Source organism: Lissotriton helveticus, chromosome 2_1 (assembly GCF_964261635.1).
Source record: "Lissotriton helveticus chromosome 2_1, aLisHel1.1, whole genome shotgun sequence".
Classification (NCBI taxonomy): Eukaryota; Metazoa; Chordata; class Amphibia; order Caudata; family Salamandridae; genus Lissotriton; species Lissotriton helveticus.
In genome coordinates, this window is record NC_136059.1 from 1067463732 (window position 1) to 1067485301 (window position 21570).

Below are 21570 nucleotides of genomic sequence, written 5' to 3' on the forward strand. Positions count from 1 at the left end.
CAGAGGGCGTTTTCTGGGCGTACAATTGCACCCCTAATTCAGATCTCATCTGCACTGGAAGTCGGACTGAAGAATGACTGCCCTACTGCACAGTGGAACTGGTAAAAAGAGACTGCATCGGTGTAGACTGCACCTGGTGGATAGCGAAAACAAAAGGAACTGTGGCAGCTGTGTCCTGCTCATGGAGAAGTCGTCTTTGGAGCCCAACTGAAGCAAGATACTTCAAAGGACATTTTATTGAACTCTTATTCGCAGCACAGGGTGACAACAGCTAAAGAAGTCTGCTGGGGCGTGTTGGTAGCCCTAATATTCAAGCCGCTGTTTCTCGTCGCCATGCAGCACTAGAGACCAGGACCCAGTGTTTGAAGTTGCACCTGAGTTCGCTGAACCCAGGAGAGTCATTGGAGTACAGCTTAGTCGTCCAGAAGACGAGTTATCGTCAAAAGAAAGATTTTGCCATAACCGCAATACCAGGTGACTTGTTGCCCAGTGGCGACTGGAATCCTGCTAGAACCGAGAGAACTCAGAGGGACACCGACACTGTGGCTAGGATCGCCTCACCAAGCCCGTGGGTGGAGGAGTAGCCGCATGATGACCCCTGTCGACTGCATAGCATCTACAGCATCCTTGAACTTCTTTAGCGTCCTGTATCCTTTGCATCAAGGCCACTTCCATAACAAAGGATTGAAGTGCCTGGAACTCACTGAAGAATGTACCTACTTTTGAGGCAACTGTTTCTGTGGACTTTATTGGTCCCCCTGACTGGATCCCTGCTGGAGCTGGTTGCTTAAAGTAACTATAAGTCACCTGCATTGATACTTACCCCAAGTGTTTCCTCAAAATGTTTGTTTCAAATTCATTGAAATTGCCAATGCTTGTTTGTGGTTGAGTAAAAAGGGTATATTTACTGAACCTTGTAAATACTATGTCTCCGGAACCCTCTTGTGGATCTTTTTCTTTGTGATATCTAAAAAGACATTACATTTTTATAAATCGGTGTCTGGTTACTTGAGTGTCTCTTGAATTTCTTCTATTATGTTAGTGTTGTTTAAATGCATTACACTTGTTCCTTTATGTAAGCCTAACCGCTAACAACCACAGCTACCCAGGGTTGAGCTTAAGGTTTAACAAATGAAACCTCCTGGTCTTAAAGGCATAGGTAAGTGTTATACACGGTGAGGTTACACAATCGCACCATATAATACACCCCATTTCCTCACACTTCAAAATTGCCAGATATATTCCCTACCCAAAAAAAAAAAAGAATGCAGATCCTGAAGACCTTGGTAAATTCTGCCCCATCTCAAACCTCTCCCACCAATGCAAATGTTCTAGAAATCAGTCTCTCAAAACATCGGAAGAACTTTCTTGATAAAAACAATATACTGGATGACCAATAGTCTGGTTTCAGACCACTGAGATAATAATGCTTCCAATAAACGACACCGTTTCATAGTGGTAAACAATGTCTTCTTGTCCTGTCAGTGAATTTGGCACTGTCAACCACCGATCCCTAGTTCAAACACTAAAAGAAAGGATGAGAATAAGTGGCTCCCTACACAAATGGTTTATCTTATATATAGGAGACAGTGCATAGCAAATAAAACTGAAAGAGTTCCTCTCTTACCTTTCACCTTTACAATGAGGTGGCCCTCAAGACCCCATCTTATCACTGAGCCTTTTTAACCTTTATTTGGAACTCATCGTTGCTTTCCTGAAGGAATCCGGGATCTTTCACAAATACAAAGACAATACACAAGATTACATGGCAATTTCATCCCCGTAAGACATAACTGCACCAGATTAAATTAATGAAGATAAGTGAATTTAGACTAATCACAGAAAGTTTGAAGATGGAAGGAATCTCACATCATTGGTGTAGCACAGTGATGTTTGTTGCATGCATTTGTGCCACACTACTTTTAAAAGTATAATAGCTGTCACTGTCTGCTGTTGTGTCTAGTGTGGCCAGAGCAGCGTGATGCCGTCCTAAAACATTTTGGACTCTGGCTACCCCCCCTCACCCTCCCCCCCCAAACTAAGCATCAGTTGTAAGGATTTTTTTAAAACCGTAAATGATCACCAACATATTGCAGTATGTAGATGATTGAAGGGTATCTGAACATTGTCATTGAAAATTTTAATAATCATACTGAGGTTAGCAAATCAGGGTATATGAGCAGGTTCTGCTACTCAGGAAGGCAGGCAATGGGGCTGTAGTCTGTAGTTCCAAATAGGGGCATTAGTGTCACTACACATCTTACTCTAACTCATGCAAAACCTACTAGACTGAGTCCTTTTATGATTAGCTAGTACCACCGGGACACTATTAGGTATGCTGACGGATAATATAACCTTGTCAGGTTAAACTCCAATGCAGCTAACTATAAACATCATTGAGAAAGGCCACTGTGAAATATTCTAGTAGTTTAACAAACGTCTACATGATCTGTTGCTGATGAAACATTTCTGATGTATACTTCTACCTGCAGATTCGTCACCTCATTACTCTTCCCTCCCCTGGTGCCAGACTGGATCCGGAAATTTTACAATAGCTTTCTTGCACCAGTAGGTAGTGCCATGAGTCACAAACTACTGTGAAAACCTTGCAGAATGTGACTTCACAGAGCCATATATGATGCCACCTGGTGCGCTGATGACATTATCCTATTTTCCCCGTCATTGAACACTGTTTCGATATACTTTTCTATGAATTTTGTTTCAGAATTTCAAGTTTTGCCATGCTGTTAATCTAGTTGCTTGCCCACCTGTTGCTCCCTGTCTATATCCTTCTTCTTTGTTTTGCCCTACTCTGGATCGTGTTGGCTTAGACTCCTGTCTTCATTGTCTCCAGTGGCCGGTTGATGTACCTCAAAGGACAGAGGAGTCCAGTGTGGGTGCCTGAAGTTCTGAACCTGATGTGGAGTCGTGCCCCAAGATAAATTTAAGGACACCTGCCCTTTGTTGAGGCTACCTTTCCTCTGACTCTTCATTCTGTTGAAAAGTGTTCAATCTGTCCAGCATCGCTCTTGACCTCGGATGAGTTGTTGGTTCAGGGTTGGCACTTGACTCAAACCTTCATGACTTTTAACTTGACTCCCTGCTTGGCTGAACTGGGCCAGCTACTGGTGCCTGACTCTGTACAGGTGTTGTGCCTGTAACCCACAGTCACTCCCTGCTTTTCTGGCACCTGATGCTCAAGTGGTTGCTTTCACCTAGGCTCTGCTGACAGCGCACAGCCCTCCTCGTACTTCTGGTGCACCTTCGGGCCTAAAGAGTTTCAGACCATTCTATGCCCTTCCACTGACAGTCACTTACCTAGTACCAGTTAGCTTCAAACAACTGGCCAGTTTCATCTAGGCTCTTGTGTAAGTACCTCCATCTGCAAGCTGCTGCCTTGTCACAGGTCAACTTTGATCAACTGTCTGACTCCATCCTGGCCCAATGTTCTCTGCTTTACTGCCGTAAGCCTGGTCATCTTCTTTGTTATCTGCATTCAAGATGGCACAGGGCTGTCACCAGGCCTCTTAGGAGTCCAGCATGGGCTGGGACTGCTCTTAGTGATGTGCCATTTTGCACCTTATGTTCTCAACCTCAGAGTTGTGGACTCCCTGCTGGCTTTTCACTATCCACTGCTTCTTACACTTTGGCTTTAGGAGAGTTTGTGAGGTTGTGGCTGACTTCAAGGAAGTGGTTTACGCTTTTTCTTCTTTGGAGTCACAATGTGATTTTTTTTAATCATGCTTTTTATGGCACCAGTGGCTAGTATTCAGAGCCAGAGGTTGATCTTGAATGTGCGTCAGGCCTCCCTTCAGATGACATTTCATTCCATGAGAATCTTCACAAGGCTTTCAGGTTCTTGAATTTTGACCTACCCATGGCAGCGGCTAACACAAGGTTAACTGAAATTCTCTAGACTAGCTCTTCCTCTTAGGAGCTATTGTTCTTTTAACGAGGCACAGATGGGGAGACCATTAAGTACATTTGGAATTAATCATCATCTGCTTCAGCAGCTGGGCAGTGTTACATTAACTCTTAGTTCCTGGTTATCGTTTTTTTCCGTCTTCTAATTGAGACTTTGTCTATATTGTACTGTGATTTCCCCTTAGATCATAGGACTGATGTCACCACTCTACCTTTTGTGTTCATCTGGCCAGTCAAATTTGGTCTGGCATTGGTGTGATGCGATGAGAAAAAACTGTTTTCATAGGCTGCTATTGCTTTATGCTCCTGTAATGCCTCTTGTCTTTTGGTCTGCTACATCCATGCACTTTGGGAGGTGGTGCAGATGGTGATTCTGTTGTCTCCAGATTGTATGACATTGGAGTATTAGTAAGGGAAGGTAAGAACCCACCTTAAGAAATAATCTCAATCCTTGTCAGGGTGAACCCTCAAAGTCACTAAATTAACCTGAGCTTAACCCCCAGTAGCTGTGGCACAGAGCAGACCTGCTTAAATTAGGCAATCCATAAATCATTTATGCGGCACTAAAACAGAAATAAGATTGAAATGCAAAACAATAAAAATCCCAAACCAAAATGGGAAAATAGTTTACATTTTATAAGCAAAATGACAAAATTCAAGAAGGGGAAGCCAAAGAAATGAATTGTTAATGTTTTAAGTAGCAATAGCGCCAAAGGGCATTGAGTACCAATGTTAGTCTTTGATCATGGTAGAGCAGTACAGGTGCAATTTGACTCTGTTTGCAATGGAACAGGGACTGGACACATTAGCCAGCTTGGTCCTGGTCAAGGATTTTACCTTCTGACTAAGTGCCAATCTATCACAGGAGTACTTATAAAGTCCCCCACAGCCTATGGGGAGGCTCTTACAGACTTGCAGGGCGGCACACAGAAGCGAACAAGAGGTTCCAATCCAGGCCCCGTTGCCTCTCGTCAGCCGGGCAGTTGCGGCAAAAGGGCTCTAGTAGCTTGATGGGTCCCCTCAGTTTTTAACAGACACGAGCCTTATGACTCCTTGAGTCCATGTATTTGTCCTGGTTGCAAGAGGGAGAGTAGATCCAGTCATCTAGGCTCTTCTCAGGTCTCAGATAGCAGGTTTAATCCTCTTCTGATTGTCTAAACGTCCAGGAATATTCTCAAGTGGGTGCCTGGATATGCAAAATTATGCGTGGCATGAGCTAGTTCTTAAGTCTCGGCTGGGCATTATGGACTCAGTGGCCAGGTCTGTGGACTTCTCTGTGTCCCTATGCCACAGTGCTTGCATTGACCTTTCCAGTTTTCTGCAAACTGTTTAGGCAGACGTGTTATACTTCCCTTTTGATGGCTGTTATCTTTTGGAGCAGAGCTGAGCAGGTACGAATGAGAGCATACTCTTTCCTGTCCTTAGCAGCTGGGTACTTCTGTGTAGGGTTGTTAGAGGTTACGCAGGCAGACTGGCTATTTGTGGCTCTGCCTGTAGGGTTGGCACTGTTTTGTTGCTTTTATGCACCATCTTTCTCTGTTCCGTGGTGCTGGAGTTTTTTGTTCTGCCTTTGGGGTTTGCCAACATCACTTGGTGACCTTTCTGCGTCACCCTACTTGCCACCTGACGAGAGCTCTACACTCCGCAGCATGGTAGCCGATTACCTGGAATCTACCTCGGGAAACCGACGTTTCTGAGCCATCTTTTGCAACCCTCTGGCTGTCCCGGATCATCTCTCCCGCAACTGCCTAATCAGTGGCTCGGCACGCTAAGCGCGGCAGCAACTGCATTTTGCCTACTGGTCTCCATTTCTCCATATGCACGGGCACTGGGCTAATAAACGCTAACCCGGTATGTGAACATCTGAAAAATCCAACGAAGGAAAGAAAGTAGGATTCACTCTCCGGCAGATAGGAGACTCTCCTGAAGGACATGCTAGTCATGGACCGTCTGAACCCCTAATCCGGTTGGACATATTTTTCATCCCAGAATTTGGGAGACTATAAACCCTTTTGGAAATATCTGATTCACTATAAAGTCCCATGCCTGATTGACTGATCCCATCTTGTGTGTTCCCCTCCCTGGCTGTACCCGCCCGCCCTGACGAAGGTGCCCAACACCGAAACGCGCGTTGGCGTTACCCATAAGAATGGCAGTACCCTAGTCTGTGTGGACAACTGCTCTCCATCCAATCTGCCCTCTTATGCTGCACTTACGTCCATGCAACCATAACTCGATCCCTCTGTTGCAGGCCAAGCTGTACATATACGACTGAAATGTATGAATATATGTGAATGTGATTGACCCCCTGAGCTTGTGTGTGTGTGTGAAGTCCCTAGATTTACCCGGGAGTGTGTGGAACCTTGATTATTGTTAAACCTTTCCCTAGAAATATCATGTAAAATACCCCATCCAGTTTTATCAATAGAACCCTCTGTATGTATTTATATATTGAATGTACTGTATTTCAGAAACATCGGATCCGATAAAAATATAAAAAAAATATGTTAAAATAAATAATGGACTGATCTAAATATCTCTGATGTTATTGGCTCTGAACATAGCTAAAGTCACTCCATTTATAATTGATGTGGATCCCCTAGGGGACCTTTTGTGACGCACCTTGCCAGGGTTTTTACTTTTTCTATTTATATTGTACTAATCCCCCTTTCTCCTGCCTATATCCGTTATTCCACCTGGGGAACCCCCTTCTATTCTGTTTTGACCTTTCTGCTGGACCTCCGCCTCGGATTTCCATCACTCTAGCATTAACGTGGCCATGTGTATTGTTGTGGAGAGTATTTCTTCTGTTATTTGCAGCAGCGTTTCTGCCAATCTTGTTCTGTGGATGTTGACAGGGTCCTAGATCTGAAAGAGACACGTTAGTATTAGATTCCTTACCTTAGAATATCCCCAGGCGTCAGACTGGATCCGGAAATTTTTGCGTAGCAGTACCCTTGTGCGTCGGTAGGCGTCGTCTGCTGCTCCGCGTCCGTCGTCGGCGTCGAGGGCGCCGTGATGACGTCGTCGGAATACTTAGACGCCGCCTCCGCGTGCTGACGTCAGTTCTTCTTTTTTCCGCGCCAGCAAGCGCAGATCTGGAAAAAGCAGTAAGCCTAGTAATTTTTTTACTAACTTTGTGATCGATTTTTGATCATTTCTCGAAGTCTTTCGTCTCCGATCGGTGCCGTAGGGATGCCCGGCTTTAAGCACTGCGAGGATTGCGACCGCCTGATGTCGGTCACGGATCCTCACCACCTGTGTTTAACTTGTCTAGGCGTCGATCACGACGACAAGGCCTGCTCCGACTGCCGGGCCCTCTCTTCGAAAGCCAGGCAGGAGCGGTCCCGCAGGCGACTTGAACTCCGGCAGTCTGTCCCGCGCCGCGAGAGATCTCGTTCCCATGGGAGGTCGAGGGACAGGTCGCAGGCTCGGAGCCACCAAAGCTCCAAGAGTAGGCCGCACTCCTCCGGGTCGAAGTCGACGTCAGGTAAGAAGCGCAAGAAGACCAAGAGGCGTCATCGCTCTGCGTACTCCCCCCGATGCTCGCGTGATGCGGCCGGGGGGTTCGGGTGACACCACCCAGGGGGCTCCGACGCGTGCAGCTCCACACCCTCCGGTCCCTGGGCTGAACGCGATGCGGGGGAGATCGAGCGGAAACTCTCTCCTCCGACGGGCTCCGCGGCGCCTTCGGGCCCAGCGGACCCATCTGGGACCCCTAGCGGGTCGGGGGGTTCGGCCCCGATGCCATCGGGTGCTTCGGCCCCGACGCCGCCGACGCCTTCGGGCCCGACGCCGCCGACGCCTTCGGGCCCGGCGCCGAGGGGTTCAGTTGTCCCAGCACCGCCGGTGCCTTCGGGCCCGGCGCCGCGGGACGCCGCTGGACCTCCTTCGGGATCTGGATCGTCGCCGGTGGACCTTACGACCTCCCCGGCGTCGGACCCTCAGGTGTTGCCTCCGGCGCCGTCCCCGATGCCCCCTTGATTCCTGTTCCGACGGGACGGCCCCAATGGGCGCCGCACCAGACGTCGTTTGGGGAGTTTCACTTCTATGAGCAGGCCCCATTAGTTGAGAACCCTGAGTTTCAGGAGATGGGTGATGAAGAGGATTGGGAGGGGTCTGAGGACCCTCTGACCAGAGAGTGTCAGTCTCATGAGGACTGGGCAGGAGACCTTGGGGAGGCCAGTGGCCTGGACACCTCTCCAGACACTGGTTTTGTCTCCCCTCCTACCGTGGCTTCGGAGGAGGGGGCAACCTACAGTGTGGTGCTGATGAGGGCTGCCAAGGCCTTGGGCCTTGAGCTCCCCGTCGCGGCCGTGAGGGCTAATCTCCTCACTGAGGTCCTTAAACCGCAGTCAAGCTCGGCCGAGCCTCTGCTGCCCTTTAATGAGGCCTTGACCGACGTTCTTCTGGGCACTTGGTCCAAGCCCGCTACGGGTTCGCCCATAGATGGGAACGTGGCCAGACGCCACCGCCCGCCCCGGGCGACCCATGTTTCCTGTCCACCCACCCTACCCCCGAGAGCCTGGTAATCCAGGCCTCCAATTCCCAGACCGCATTCCCGTCGGCACCGCCGGACAGGGAATCCAAGAGGTACGAGTAGTACGGCAAAAAGATCTTCTCGTCCCTTAGTCTGGGACTGCGGTCTTACAACACCGCATGCCTCTTGGCCGCTACACCCACTCTCTGTGTGATACGGTCGGGGAAGTGCTGCCAGAGTGTCCGTTGGAGGTACGGGCCAAACTCTGCCAAGCCCTTGTGGAGGGCCGGGATGCAGCCAAATATTCCATACGGTGTGGGCTGGATACCACCGACTCACTGGGTAGAGCGATGGCAACGACGGTGGCGGTCAGACGCCACGCCTGGTTGAGGTCCGCCAACTTTTCGGCCGATGTCCAGAACACCTTGATGGACATGCCGTTCGATGGCCGTCGCCTCTTTGGCGACAAGGCAGACCATGCGCTCGAGCGCTTTAAGGACTCCAGGGATACGGCCAAGTCCTTGGGCCTCTCTGCCCCGCGCCAGCAATCGGCTGCCTTTCATTCCTTTCGTGGCCACGGAAGGGGTGTACCCACACGTGCTGCCAGCCACGCTCCGCAGGGTCATACCCAACGCGGTGGCGGCCGTGGGAACCGCCGTCCCGGCGGTCGGGGACAACGGCGAGGTCAGTCCACACCTTCCCCCGCAGCATCCGCCTCAAAACCCTCCTAGTCCGTGCTTTCAGGCCCATGTGACGCCAGTGGGGGGCAGGGTTCACCATCACCTCCTCCACTGGCGCACCGTCACTTCGGACAGGTGTTTGCTGCAGATCGTCCGAAGGGGCTACTCCCTCCCCTTCGAGGCGACTCCTCCAGCCATGCCACCGCAGAACCACCGTGTATCGGGGGATCATTTGCGACTTCTGCAGGAGGAAGTGTCGTGTATTTCTATAGGTTCTGAATCAGTCCCCCTATTCCTGACCCTATTTTGGTTAAACTAACTATCAAGTTAACTAACAGTCAGCCCATGAGGCAAGAAAAGCCCCCATGATGCAGATACCGTTATCTGACGCAGTCACACTACGGCACAGGAACGTGTTATCTGATTAGGTCATAACGCTTGAGATCTAATTAGACAAGCGACATTCCTCCAGCCCCTGATAAGGCATACGACGTTCTCATAACAAATCAAACCTATGACAACCTGGATAATCCGTGCGGCCATTGTTTTGATTTCACAGAGAACTTTAGTAAAGAATGTGCTAACGAGCAAGTCGTATGACATCTTTATTGACGTATCTATGTCCATCCTTACGTCAATCTCGGCACCTTTAAGGTATAAATATTGCCGATCTTGCCCTATGCAAACACACGCGTGGTGACAAGACGGAGCAGCCATACTTGCCGAAGCCGAGAGCAGAAGCAGACCCCGCTGGCGCAGCCCCGCCTTCCTGACGCGCTGAGAGACGCGCTGCTATCTCAAGCCGAGAGACCCAGCACCGGCGCTTTCGGGCAGCCCTCGCAGGCAGCCTGGAATATCGAGAGCAGAGAAAGAGATACCATTCCTCATTCATCCTAAATTCCAGGTACAGAACTGAATAACCCCTCACAGAGAATTCTTTAGTTATTCACTTGGCAAAAACAAACTTAACTTAAACTGTAACTTTCTATTCCCGCCCACGCATTAGACTTAGGTCAGGTACACGGGGTAGGCGTATTTAGAAACACCAGTTGAGTACGTTTAGTCAAATGTATATGTGTATGTAAATATATTTTAATCATTTTAAACATCATATGGCTCAGAAACCATATCAATGTTTTTACAGTATTATTTTATACTATTGCTTTTAATGTATGCACTTTACTTAACTATAAGTATTGCAATAATATCGATCCATTTCTCATGTATGAGAAAAGAGACTGATCAATAAATAACATCTTTTATTGAACACGCCCGTCTCTTCCTTTTCTCTACATTCTGATGAGACTAAGAATGCACGTACTGACTGAGTAAAATAATTGCCTTGTGCTCACACGACTCTCGAGATTGACTCTTGATTAGGGGAGAGCAAAGTTGTCATGTTCTATGGTTGTCAGAAACTAAATCCCTTCTTGTCTAATCAGGGGAGTTAATTCCTTCCTTGAACATTCGAGAAAGTTTCTAGCGAACTCTGAGCTTAGCTGGCAAACCCAAAAATTAAGTCTAGTATCGACAGTAGTAGACCTAGTTAACGTCTGGCCTAGGCCTTTACTGCTGTAGGTACTATTCCAATGCGCAGAGCCTATTGGGAAAATAGGAGCTACACTACAGAAGTTACGGCCCTCTTGGCCAAGGGGGCCATCGAGCGCGTTCCTGGGCCATAAGTAGGGTGTGGTTGCTACTCCCACTACTTCCTGGTACCCAAGAAGGGCAAAGGGGGCCTACGCCCTATCTTGGACCTACGGAACGTCAACGGCTTCCTCCAGAAGGAGAAGTTCAAGATGCTGACACTGGCTCAGGTCCTAGCTGCCCTGGACCCATGAGACTGGATGGTAGCGTTGGACTTGCAGGACGCTTATTTCCACATCCCCGTTCTGCCGGCCCACCGGCGCTACCTGCGGTTCACGGTTGGCCACGAGCACTTTCAGTATACCGTGCTCCCCTTCGGCCTTACCAGCGCCTCATGGGTGTTCACAAAGGTGATGGCGTTGGTCGCAGCTCACCTGCGCAGGTTGAGGGTTTCAGTCTTCCCCTACCTCGACGACTGGTTGTTGAAGGCGGGCTCGCCCCAGACAGTCGTCAGCCACCTCCAGACTACGGCAGTCCTCCTGCACCGGCTGGGGTTTTCCATCAATGTGCCGAAGTCACACCTGTGCCCCTCTCAGAAGCTCCTTTTCATCGGAGCGGTTCTCGACTTGGCGCGGTTTCGGGTCTATCCACCCGAACAGCGGGTCCGGGATATTCAGGCTCTGATTCCCATCTTTCAGCCGTTATCTCGGGTCTCGGTCAGGTTGACGCTGCGTCTTCTGGGGCTGATGGCCTCCTGCATCCTGCTGGTGCATCACGCCAGGTGGCGGATGCGGGCTCTGCAGTGGGACCTGAAGTTTCAGTGGGCCCAGCATCAGGGCAACCTATCCGACCACGTCCTGATCTCGGAGGGCACTGCGAGACAGCTGCAGTGGTGGCTCCCGGACCGCGATTGGGTCAGCGGCAGATCCCTCTCCCTTCCCCAACCGGAGCACGTAGTTATGACAGATGCGTCCCTCCAGGGCTGGGGAGGCCACATGGGAGAGGCGGAGATCAGAGGCCTCTGGTCTCCGGCGGAGGCCCGGCTCCACATCAACCTGTTGGAGTTACGGGCGATTCGTCTAGCACTGAAAGCATTCCTCCCCTCTGTCCGGGGGAGTGTAGTGCAGGTGTTCACGGACAACACCACCGCCATTTGGTACTGCAACAAACAGGGCGAGGTGGGGTCGTGGACCCTTTGCCAGGAGGCTCTGCGCCTCTGGCAATGGCTGGAACGCCAGGGCGTGACCCTGGTGGCTCAACACCTGGCGGGTTCTCTGAACGCCAGGGCGGACGAGCTCAGCCGTCGGTGCATGATGGATCACGAACGGCGTCTGAACTCGGACGTGGCGCAAGGCCTCTTTCAGCAATGGGGAGAGCCTTAGTTAGATCTATTCGCCACCGAAGTGAACGCGCAATGTCATCAGTTCTGCGCGTTGGAATTTCCAAGGCGGCACTCGCTCGGAGACGCTTTTCGTCGCGAGTGGAGTTGCGGTCTACTGTACGCCTTTCCGCCTATACCACTTCTGCCCAGAGTGCTGAAGAAGATCAAGCGCGACCGGGCCCAAGTCATCCTTGTGGCTCCGGACTGGGCACGAAGGTACTGGTATCCAGAGCTACTCAGTAGGTCAGTCGATCCCCCGGTTCGTCTGCCTCTTCAGGAGGACCTTCTGTCGCAGCAGCAGGGGACGGTCCTCCACCCGAACCTGTCCAGTCTCCACCTCCATGCTTGGAGATTGAGCGGCGACAGTTGAGGCCATTTGACTTGCCTCCTGAAGTCTGTAACGTCATTCTGGCAGCCAGGCGTCCCTCCACAAAGTCGGTATACGCCTGCAGGTGGAACAGATTTGTGGCATGGTGCACAGCAAAGGCTGTGGATCCTCTTGCTGCCCCTCTTTTTGAGGTTCTTCTCTTCCTTCTTTCTCTTGCCCAGCAGGGCTCTGCTCTGGGCCCTATCAAGGGCTACCTTTCTGCCCTTTCACCCTTTCTAAGGCTGCCTGATCAACCTTCTTTGTTCAAGTCCTCTATTGTAAATAGATTTCTAAAGGGCATCACTCACACATTCCCTCCTGTTCCGTTTGTGAGGCCTCAGTGGGACTTGAACCTGGTTCTTACGTTTCTGATGTGCGCTCCCTTTGAGCCACTTCACAACTGTCCTCTTCTCCTTCTTACTTTGAAGACTGCTTTCCTGGTTGCCATCACCTCTGCCAGGAGAGTGAGTGAGCTCCAGGCCCTTTCTTGTACTCCACCTTTCCTTTCTGTCCATCCGGACAAAGTTTTGTTGCGTACCAAGCCATCTTTCCTGCCCAAGGTTGTCACGGCCTTCCACATCGGGCAGTCTATCACCTTGCCAACCTTCTTCCCGCCACCACATCCCTCTAAAGAGGAAGAGCGGCTCCACCGTCTGGACCCAAAACGTGCGCTCTCATTTTACTTGGACCGCACACGCCAGTTCCGGGTGGATGACCAACTCTTTGTTGGTTACGTGGGCGCTAAGAAGGGGAAAGCGGTGCACAAGAGGACCATCTCCCGGTGGATCATCTTGTGTATCCAGGCATGCTACTCCTTGGCTAGAAAGGAGCCCCCTGTTGGATTACGGGCTCATTCCACCCGAGCCACGGCGACTACAACTGCCCTGGGCCGGGAGGTGCCCTTATACGACATCTGTCAGGCAGCTACGTGGGCGTCGCTGCACACGTTTGCAAGACACTACTGCCTGGACAGCCAAGTCCGGAGGGATGGCTTCTTTGGCCGTTCCGTCCTCCAGGACTTTCTGGTGTGATTATTGGTTCGCAGACCCACCACTGGGGTTGGTATTGCTGGGGTATCTATTCTAAGGTAAGGAATCTATCACTAACGTGTCTCTTTCAGATGCACAAGTTACTACTTGTGTAATGATATATCTGTAAGAGACATTAGTTAGTATTAGATTCCTTACCGACCCACCCATCCTCCCCGTTCTGCGAACCGATATCTAGGTTTAGGGTTACCCCCCTTTCAGGGCCCTAGTTTCAATGGCACCAGTGTTGGTTTTTAACATGGCTCTGCGTTTCTGGCGCGTAAAAGCTGTGTCCAAGAACTGACGTCAGCACGCGGAGGCGGCGTCTAAGTACTCCGACGACATCATCACGGCGCCCTCGACGCCGACGACGGACGCAGAGCCGCAGACGACGCCTACCGACGCGCAAGGGTACTGCTACGCAAAAATGTCCGGATCCAGTCTGACGCCTGGGGATATTCTAAGGTAAGGAATCTAATACTAACTAATGTCTCTTACAGATATATCGTTACACAAGTAGTAACTTGTGCTTTAAGTTGGAAACCCTTCCATAGATCCCACCCACTTAGGATGGCATAAGACCCATATTACAGCTTGTTAATAGGTCTTATTTGTGGTAATTTGTTATTTCATGTTCTCAGATTATAGTCCTAGCTTCCTTTGGGATGTTCTTATTTGGGCCCTGCTTCAGATTTGAGGGACTTAGTGCTCTGCCTTGGGCTGCTATTGTCCGTGGATGAGGTACATGTCCAGGTGAGCAGTTCTGTTGTTAGGTCTCGGCCAGGCGAAAGCAGCGCACGCGCTGCTCTCGCCATGCTGAGGGCCTTTTGGAATCAATACGATTCCGATGTGCATGCGGTGGGACAGAAGGGACAGAAGATGTGCACACGCAGACTAGAGGCTTCACTGGCGGCGTGTCACTAGGCACTTTTTGGGGGGAGAAAGCATGGCGTTTCTTGTTTTCAATGCATCGAACAATTAGAATTGTCGTCAAGCAGTCATTCTGGCTTTTGGCTTCTGTGTGGCGCCAAAACATTATTTTTAAAGAATGTTTTGGCGCATGCCGTTAGTAGCTAGTTTTTTAAAAATAATAAAATACTAAGCCTGACTTATTACATCAAGCTCTGTTGTAACTTTTTTTTATTAAATATGCTGATATGGCAACAAGTGCATTCAGGTAGACTTGTGTGGAGTCTGAACAGAATCCCTTTCTAACTCTGGGTGAAACTGAATCCACAAAGGTCCACCTCGGAGAGGTTTATTGTGCATCCTGTTGGTGTTGGAATACACATGATGTGTTAAAATACCCCTCACACACCAAAAGGGCCCTTGGTGTCATGCTTCATCATCGGGGTCTTCCCGCTCGTCTACCGAACGGGGCAGTGCTGCGACAAGCGACTACGCTGGAGCACCTTTTGAGAGAAGGTGCTATGTGAGTGAGTGTCAGTAGGGTCAGGGGTGATATGGTGATATTTAAAAAAAATACCTGGCCTAGTGTAAAGAAAAAGTATTTATTAAGCACTGGCTGGTATTATTAAAAAACGTGATGTCGGAAAGATTAAGCTGGTTAGTGTGCTAGCTTTCCTGTGCGGGTCAACATGTTTCGGGGCACCATTCCCCTTCGTCAGGACCGGGGTCAGATCCCCCTGTCACTCACTAGATGTTTTGCCACAGTGCGTGTACGTACCCTAAACTGTAAGGTAGTAATTTTTATCAATGTGTATTTATATTTTATACACCCTAGCTAGTACTGGTATGCTTGGTTGTATGCTAGGTTGGTAGGGGATCAATGCCCCATGAGCCAAAACTGAACAGACGGGTAATTGGAGGTCCAATAAACCTCCAGCCTCTTGGTGCTTCCTCCTCTGTTCGTGGCTTCCGTGATTGTCAACGAACAGAGGAGGAAGCACCACGAGGCTGGAGGTTTATTGGACCTCCAATTACCCGTCTGTTCAGTTTTGGCTCATGGGGCATTGATCCCCTACCAACCTAGCATACAACCAAGCATACCAGTACTAGCTAGGGTGTATAAAATATAAATACACATTGATAAAAATTACTACCTTACAGTTTAGGGTACGTACACGCACTGTGGCAAAACATCTAGTGAGTGACAGGGGGATCTGACCCCGGTCCTGACGAAGGGGCATGGTGCCCCGAAACATGTTGACCCGCACAGGAAAGCTAGCACACTAACCAGCTTAATCTTTCCGACATCACGTTTTTTAATAATACCAGCCAGTGCTTAATAAATACTTTTTCTTTACACTAGGCCAGGTATTTTTTTAAATATCACCATATCACCCCTGACCCTACTGACACTCACTCCCACTCACTCACATAGCACCTTCACTCAAAAGGTGCTCCAGCGTAGTCGCTTGTCACAGCACTGCCCCGTTCGGTAGACGAGCGGGAAGACCCCGATGATGAAGCATGACACCAAGGGCCCTTTTGGTGTGTGAGGGGTATTTTAACACATCATGTGTATTCCAACACCAACAGGATGCACAATAAACCTCTCCGAGGTGGACCTTTGTGATTACTAAAACTTTGACAAGAGGAGGACGTGCCCACCTCGGTGCCTAACAGCACCACCTCTTCCATCCCCTTTTTTGATTCTCTCTGAAACTGAATTCAGCCACCTTTGTGCGATGTATCTCATTCAGTGTGTCATTTGGTAGTTTTTCTTCCCTCTTTGTGCCTGGCAGTGCTCTGTTACTTGTCCTTTGTTTGTGTCAGTGTATCATTTCATTGCAGGTTGTACTTGCTGCGGTGTCTCCCTTGGTCTGATACCCTGGCACTACTCTAGTCTGTTAGTTTACCAGTTTATCAAGTTAGTGGTCTGCCGTACCTTGTGATACCGTTGAAGGGCTCCTTGCCTGGGTGCCAAGGCCCCTACCCTTTGGACTGAGATACCTGAACCTCCTTCATCAGCTGACTGCTGGTGCTCATACAATCACACAGTTGTTCTTTCCTGCTGTGCCTATTTCCTGCAGCATATGCTCTTGTGAGCACCATCATGTAAATACAGGCGTTCAAATTAGATTATGCCAGAAGGATGACTCGGTGAGATGAATGTTCGCTGTTCTTCAAGCACTGATCTCCAATCCCGACAACGCCGACTGAGTCACCCATCTTTCATTTAAGTGGTAGTTTGACGGTAAATGAACTGGGAAATAGGAATAGTAGCGTAGGTACTGACCACTTCGCTGTTTAAACATTCACCAAAAGCGTTTAAAAATGACATTGAAAACGTGTTAGGGGTAAGCAGAAAATGGAGGATAAAAGACGACTGGGCATGGATGGTTTGGTGATTGTTACAGAGAATCTTGTTTTGCCTCGTGCTCTTTGGCCCAAATGTTTAGCTGAAGCTAGGCCTGGGGTTTCATTGTTTTTTGCACCTATCTGATCATTGATGGTCTGAATCCCCAGTCAGCATACACAGTAAACATAAACCGGTAAAATGAATTGCGAATGCATTCCAGCAATGGAACTGTCATTCCTCATAGTATGAGTCTGGAAGCAGAGGCATGATGTGGGACCTACGGCCAGGGGCGGAAACTGTGCGCTTTCATTGCAGATCCACATTTAGAACACTGTCTCCCTTTACCACTGGAGTTGAATGATGAGGTGGAGTTGATTGAAAATGGGTCATTTGGGGTATGGTAGAACTCTAGTCCGAGTCAAGCAGTAATCCAGGTTGGACATAATTGTGGTACCTGATTCAGGTGCGAAGGAGGGGCCTGTGATCCGGCCATGGAAGCGCGTGTTGGGGCTTAGAGACAAGTTGTAAGTGATGCCGAGCTTTTGACAGAACTAGAGGTCACCTGCGTGTCACCGTCCCTGGCATTGCCACATTCCTTGACCCCGAGGCCCTGGATCCTTCAAAAGGTGTGTCAGAATCGAAGGCAGGCTCCCACCCTCCAGGATCAATCCCTTGATGTGTAATATGCATTTACGATGGAGACTGACAGAATGGCGGGCCAGGTGCTGGTGATCTCCTTATGCCCTTGGGATCCTTCAGACAGCTGATCACACCAAGACTGAACCAGGCATGTTTATCTGTTAAGACCACAGGTTATCCTAAGCAGCCAGTACTCATAAAATACATTGGGCTGCATGCTGCCAGCCAGTACACTTATGCAATGGTTGACCATAGATTCTGGGGAGGATCCCAAAAATAGCAACTGGACTTTCACATGCCAGTTCTTAGCACATTAACTCCCTGCTCAAGATGGTGCGCAGACTGTGACGCTGGATCCTTGTGAGCTCTCCATTGAGGCAGAGGTGATTCATGGGCAGGGGGTGGGCACAGGTTTGATGGTAGTAGCAGCACCTGGCCGAAGAGATATGCAGCACAGGGCCCAATAAGCCTTCCCATCCAAGATGGGTAACTGTTGCTGTAGCATAAAACTGCGCTATCGACAGATGCCGGCAAGAATCACAGACATGGGTGGCGCAGTCACAGTTAAATAAGCATGAGGCGACAAAGGATGGAAGAGGCAGTACAGGAAAAGCAATTTAATCCTGAGGAGCAGAGACCATTGACAGACAGAGAAGCGTCTACACCCTATGGGAGCAGAAACATGCATACGTAAGTAAAGCATGAGAATCGCACTTGAAAGCGGAATCTGTGACAATGTGAAATCAATATGGTGTTAGTGTGGTCTACGCTTGATAATAATGTTGTCCTATTCCTGTCCTGTGCAGTAGTCCCAGCCACACGTGGGGTGACGTTTTTTTTATAAGGAGAAGTGTTTGAACATTGGATTGTAGAACTATTGCTTTTTACTTAAAGTTCTGGAGTGTTCATTGAAAGAAAAGTGAAGACGTCTTTTTGTTTATTCACATTTGGAGAGGAGTTGGAGTAATAAAATGTGTAGTGATTCAATCAAGTCACATCACTGTGTTTCTAACTTTCATAAATGTGTGGCTTGGTAGGTTCGCCGAGTTGCTGGCTGAATCCATAGATATCTGGTATGCCCATGCTCAAGAGACTCGGAGGAACAATGCTGGGGTTAAGCTGCGGTAGGGCTATGTTCCTGCACGAGGAAGATGGGAGGTAATCACCATTTTGGGGGGGGGGGGGGGGATTCTAAAAATCTTACAAACGTCCTATTCGGTGTGGTCTCCCGAGCCAGTTAATCGCAGTGAGGGGTTTGGCTCCCAGAGATAGAAACCCTAGGATGTGTAGGCATTAAACATGTATGGTTATGGTATGTTTCCATACAGTCGGGGTGTATTTTGCCAGGATATAATTTATCTTGTCACCTTCTTCAAAAGATAGAGTTTAAGGAGCACTTCAATGCATTTTTATCATCGAAAGGAACCAACTCTATGATGCGTATATAAAACAAATAGGATTGATTAACTCTCTTCATGTGGAAGACATCAGAGATTGTAAATGAATGGTATTCCAGAGTCAAATGGTTGTCTGCAATTATTTTGACTTCGCTGTGTCCATTTATATACCTATATTTACATGCAGAGTGACCCCCTTCTGGCTTTGGTCGTTATTCACACTCTGGTTACACCCATAACAGCACACCTAGGGGGACATTACGTCATCTCACTTCAGACACTGGCTCTGATTCTCTGTGAGTTGCGCCATTTTTTCTGATTGTATTTGCACATCTACCTGAAAATGAGAGTGCTATAATGCCAGAGCTGGTTGGGGCAGTCCTTTAGTTTTATATTTTCACCTTTCAGAGCATGCAGCAGCTCCCCGAGCAGTGCTGCCAACCGCTCGCTTGCCATTTATTTCATCTGCATTGCTCTCTCCATCCTGCACACCACTGTTTCTAAACCGGGTGGTCATAGCAGAATTATATTATCCACAGTGTATCATGGATTTACCATCCCTAGACGGCCACCACTTTGTCCTAAATATGGTGGCCATGTTGGAATTATGAGCCAACGACTCACAAGGTACAATACTATTTGAACACAGCTGCCCACTTCTATGTTTGATTTGATTTTCTATTGAAAACATGCATCCACGATTAGGTGGTGCTATGATTTCTTTTTTTTCACTTTTATTCTTTTAATTTCTCTTGCATATGCTTTTAGTCATATGTATGTGTTTTATTGGCAATTGTAATGTGGGTGAAGGCAAGAATAAGTCATTGGATGGTTGAATGGATGCATGAATGCAAGGATGAGAGACAGAGTGAGTGTATAATGACTTAATGTGTGCCTGAACTCAACAGTGACTGGTGCAGCATTTCCATTTATCAACCAGTTCTATTGGCCCCGCCAATGCTTGTTGGAATCCTATTGGCCTCGCCAATGCTTGTTGGAATAGGGTAGGTAATATTTTAGCCAAGACAGCAGAGATGGAAAAATAAGACTATACAACTGTGCCCTTCCAAATAAGATGAACTGATCTTTGAGCTAGCTTTGATAGTAGTACGGCTAGGTGTGGGTAGGATGTTGGCAAGGACAGCTCATATGGACTGGTGCCTTCTAACAGAGAAATACGCATGCCAGGCAAGGAGGTTCCCCAAGTATTTTAAAAATGTATTTGGTCCCTGAATTCTCTATTGTGGACTATCGTAGGGGGTTCTGGATTTCAGCAGTCCACTAGTGGACTAATAATTCTCCTCATTAAAACTATTCACCTTTATTTTATGGTCTCATAATATGTTGTTGAGCATTTCTAGTTTATACTCTACTTGCAGATTTTTTACTGACCTATCCACCTTCCCATTCTCAGGAGGCTATAGTACTGACAACCTAGAATAGAGTTTCATTTCAGCACATTTCTTTAACTTCATCTGGGCTGATCTCCTACTTTAGCGACAGAAGGAAACCAGCATTGACATAGCCAACAGGTCTCGCCTTTCGGACCGTATAAGTAGTTAGCCATGCAGCACATTATCCTAGGTGCTACAACATTTACTGTTACTTCACATATCCCTGCTGAACAGCCACACACCTATGATTGGGTTTCCGTGCTATTTGATGAACACTGGAAATGCAATTTATGCAGATAGGGCAAGTCTGTAACTTAAAGGAATTTAATGATGAATAAAAATAATGCTATTCAAATAATGCCTTCACTAACTGCACCAAAGGCCATGCATTGAATAAGAAGAAAACATAAGAGTGACGGTAAACCCAACCAATGCGTAGGATTTAAGCCCATTGTATATTCTTGGCAAACTGCCAATCTGTCTTTTACAACTAGACAGTTTGCGTGCTCTAGTTGGCTTGAAATAAAAAAAAATGTAGTAACTCATGGTACAAGCGTCCTGACAAATAAAAAAAGACATATCTTTTCGATGGTATCTGCATTCCAAATATGCTGTGCAATTGACAAAATAAATACATTGATTGTAGTACAGCAAGAACTGAATTTGACTGCTTAGCAAAGCAGATGAAGCAAACAGCAGCCCTATTGCAGAATGTACCATTCTCGAAATTGAATCACGCAAGTCACGAATCCAGTAAAATGCTTGGAGTGCAGGTACATGAAGAAAGTCATTTATTTGGGAATTTAATTCCATTTGTAATCCCAGTGTGTATCTTGGCAGGTTGGTCATCTTAAACAACTAATGCCACGTTTTAATGTTAAATACTGCAAACTGTGATTTCAGAGGTTTAAATGGACTCTAATGTGCATAGTTAGAGGTGTCTAATAGCTCCACTACTCCAGCTCCTAATGCATAAGGGGTTAGTGGGTTTCAGAAAAAAGTCTTGGCTCAAAACCTATCCCTAACTGTCTGCAATAATGTAGAGCGGTGACAGGCACAACAACCTGATCTTCTCTCGATTATATCCCCATAATGAATACATGTTATAAGAAGAAAATAATGCAGGCAGCACAAAAACTGACTAAAGAGGTTCTGTAACAGCCTGGCCTAACTGGGCATCTGGCCGGGACTTGAAGTCAGAGATTAGAGGCCATGCCCATAGCAAGACGGATCTAATGGACACTCTAAAGACATTCCTCTGTCGCATCCTGGCCCACATGGAATGAACCCACACACCTAGAAGGAGAGGGGTTCTGCCACCTGGCTCAACAACCCCGTCTACCAGCTAGGACTCTCAAAGCTCCAGCATAAGTGCTAGGCTAACACAAGACGAACAACTGCCAAGAGAGCGAGAAGCAGCATTTAGAA

General features: G+C 48.2%; 1 protein-coding gene across 2 annotated transcripts in view; it reads left to right on the forward strand.

Annotated features, from left to right (window-relative positions):
• Window positions 1-21570, forward strand: part of LOC144818446 (lysine-specific demethylase 4C-like) — a 1795190-nt gene that overhangs the window by 1153658 nt on the left and 619962 nt on the right. The gene's annotated exons all lie outside the window — the stretch shown is intronic.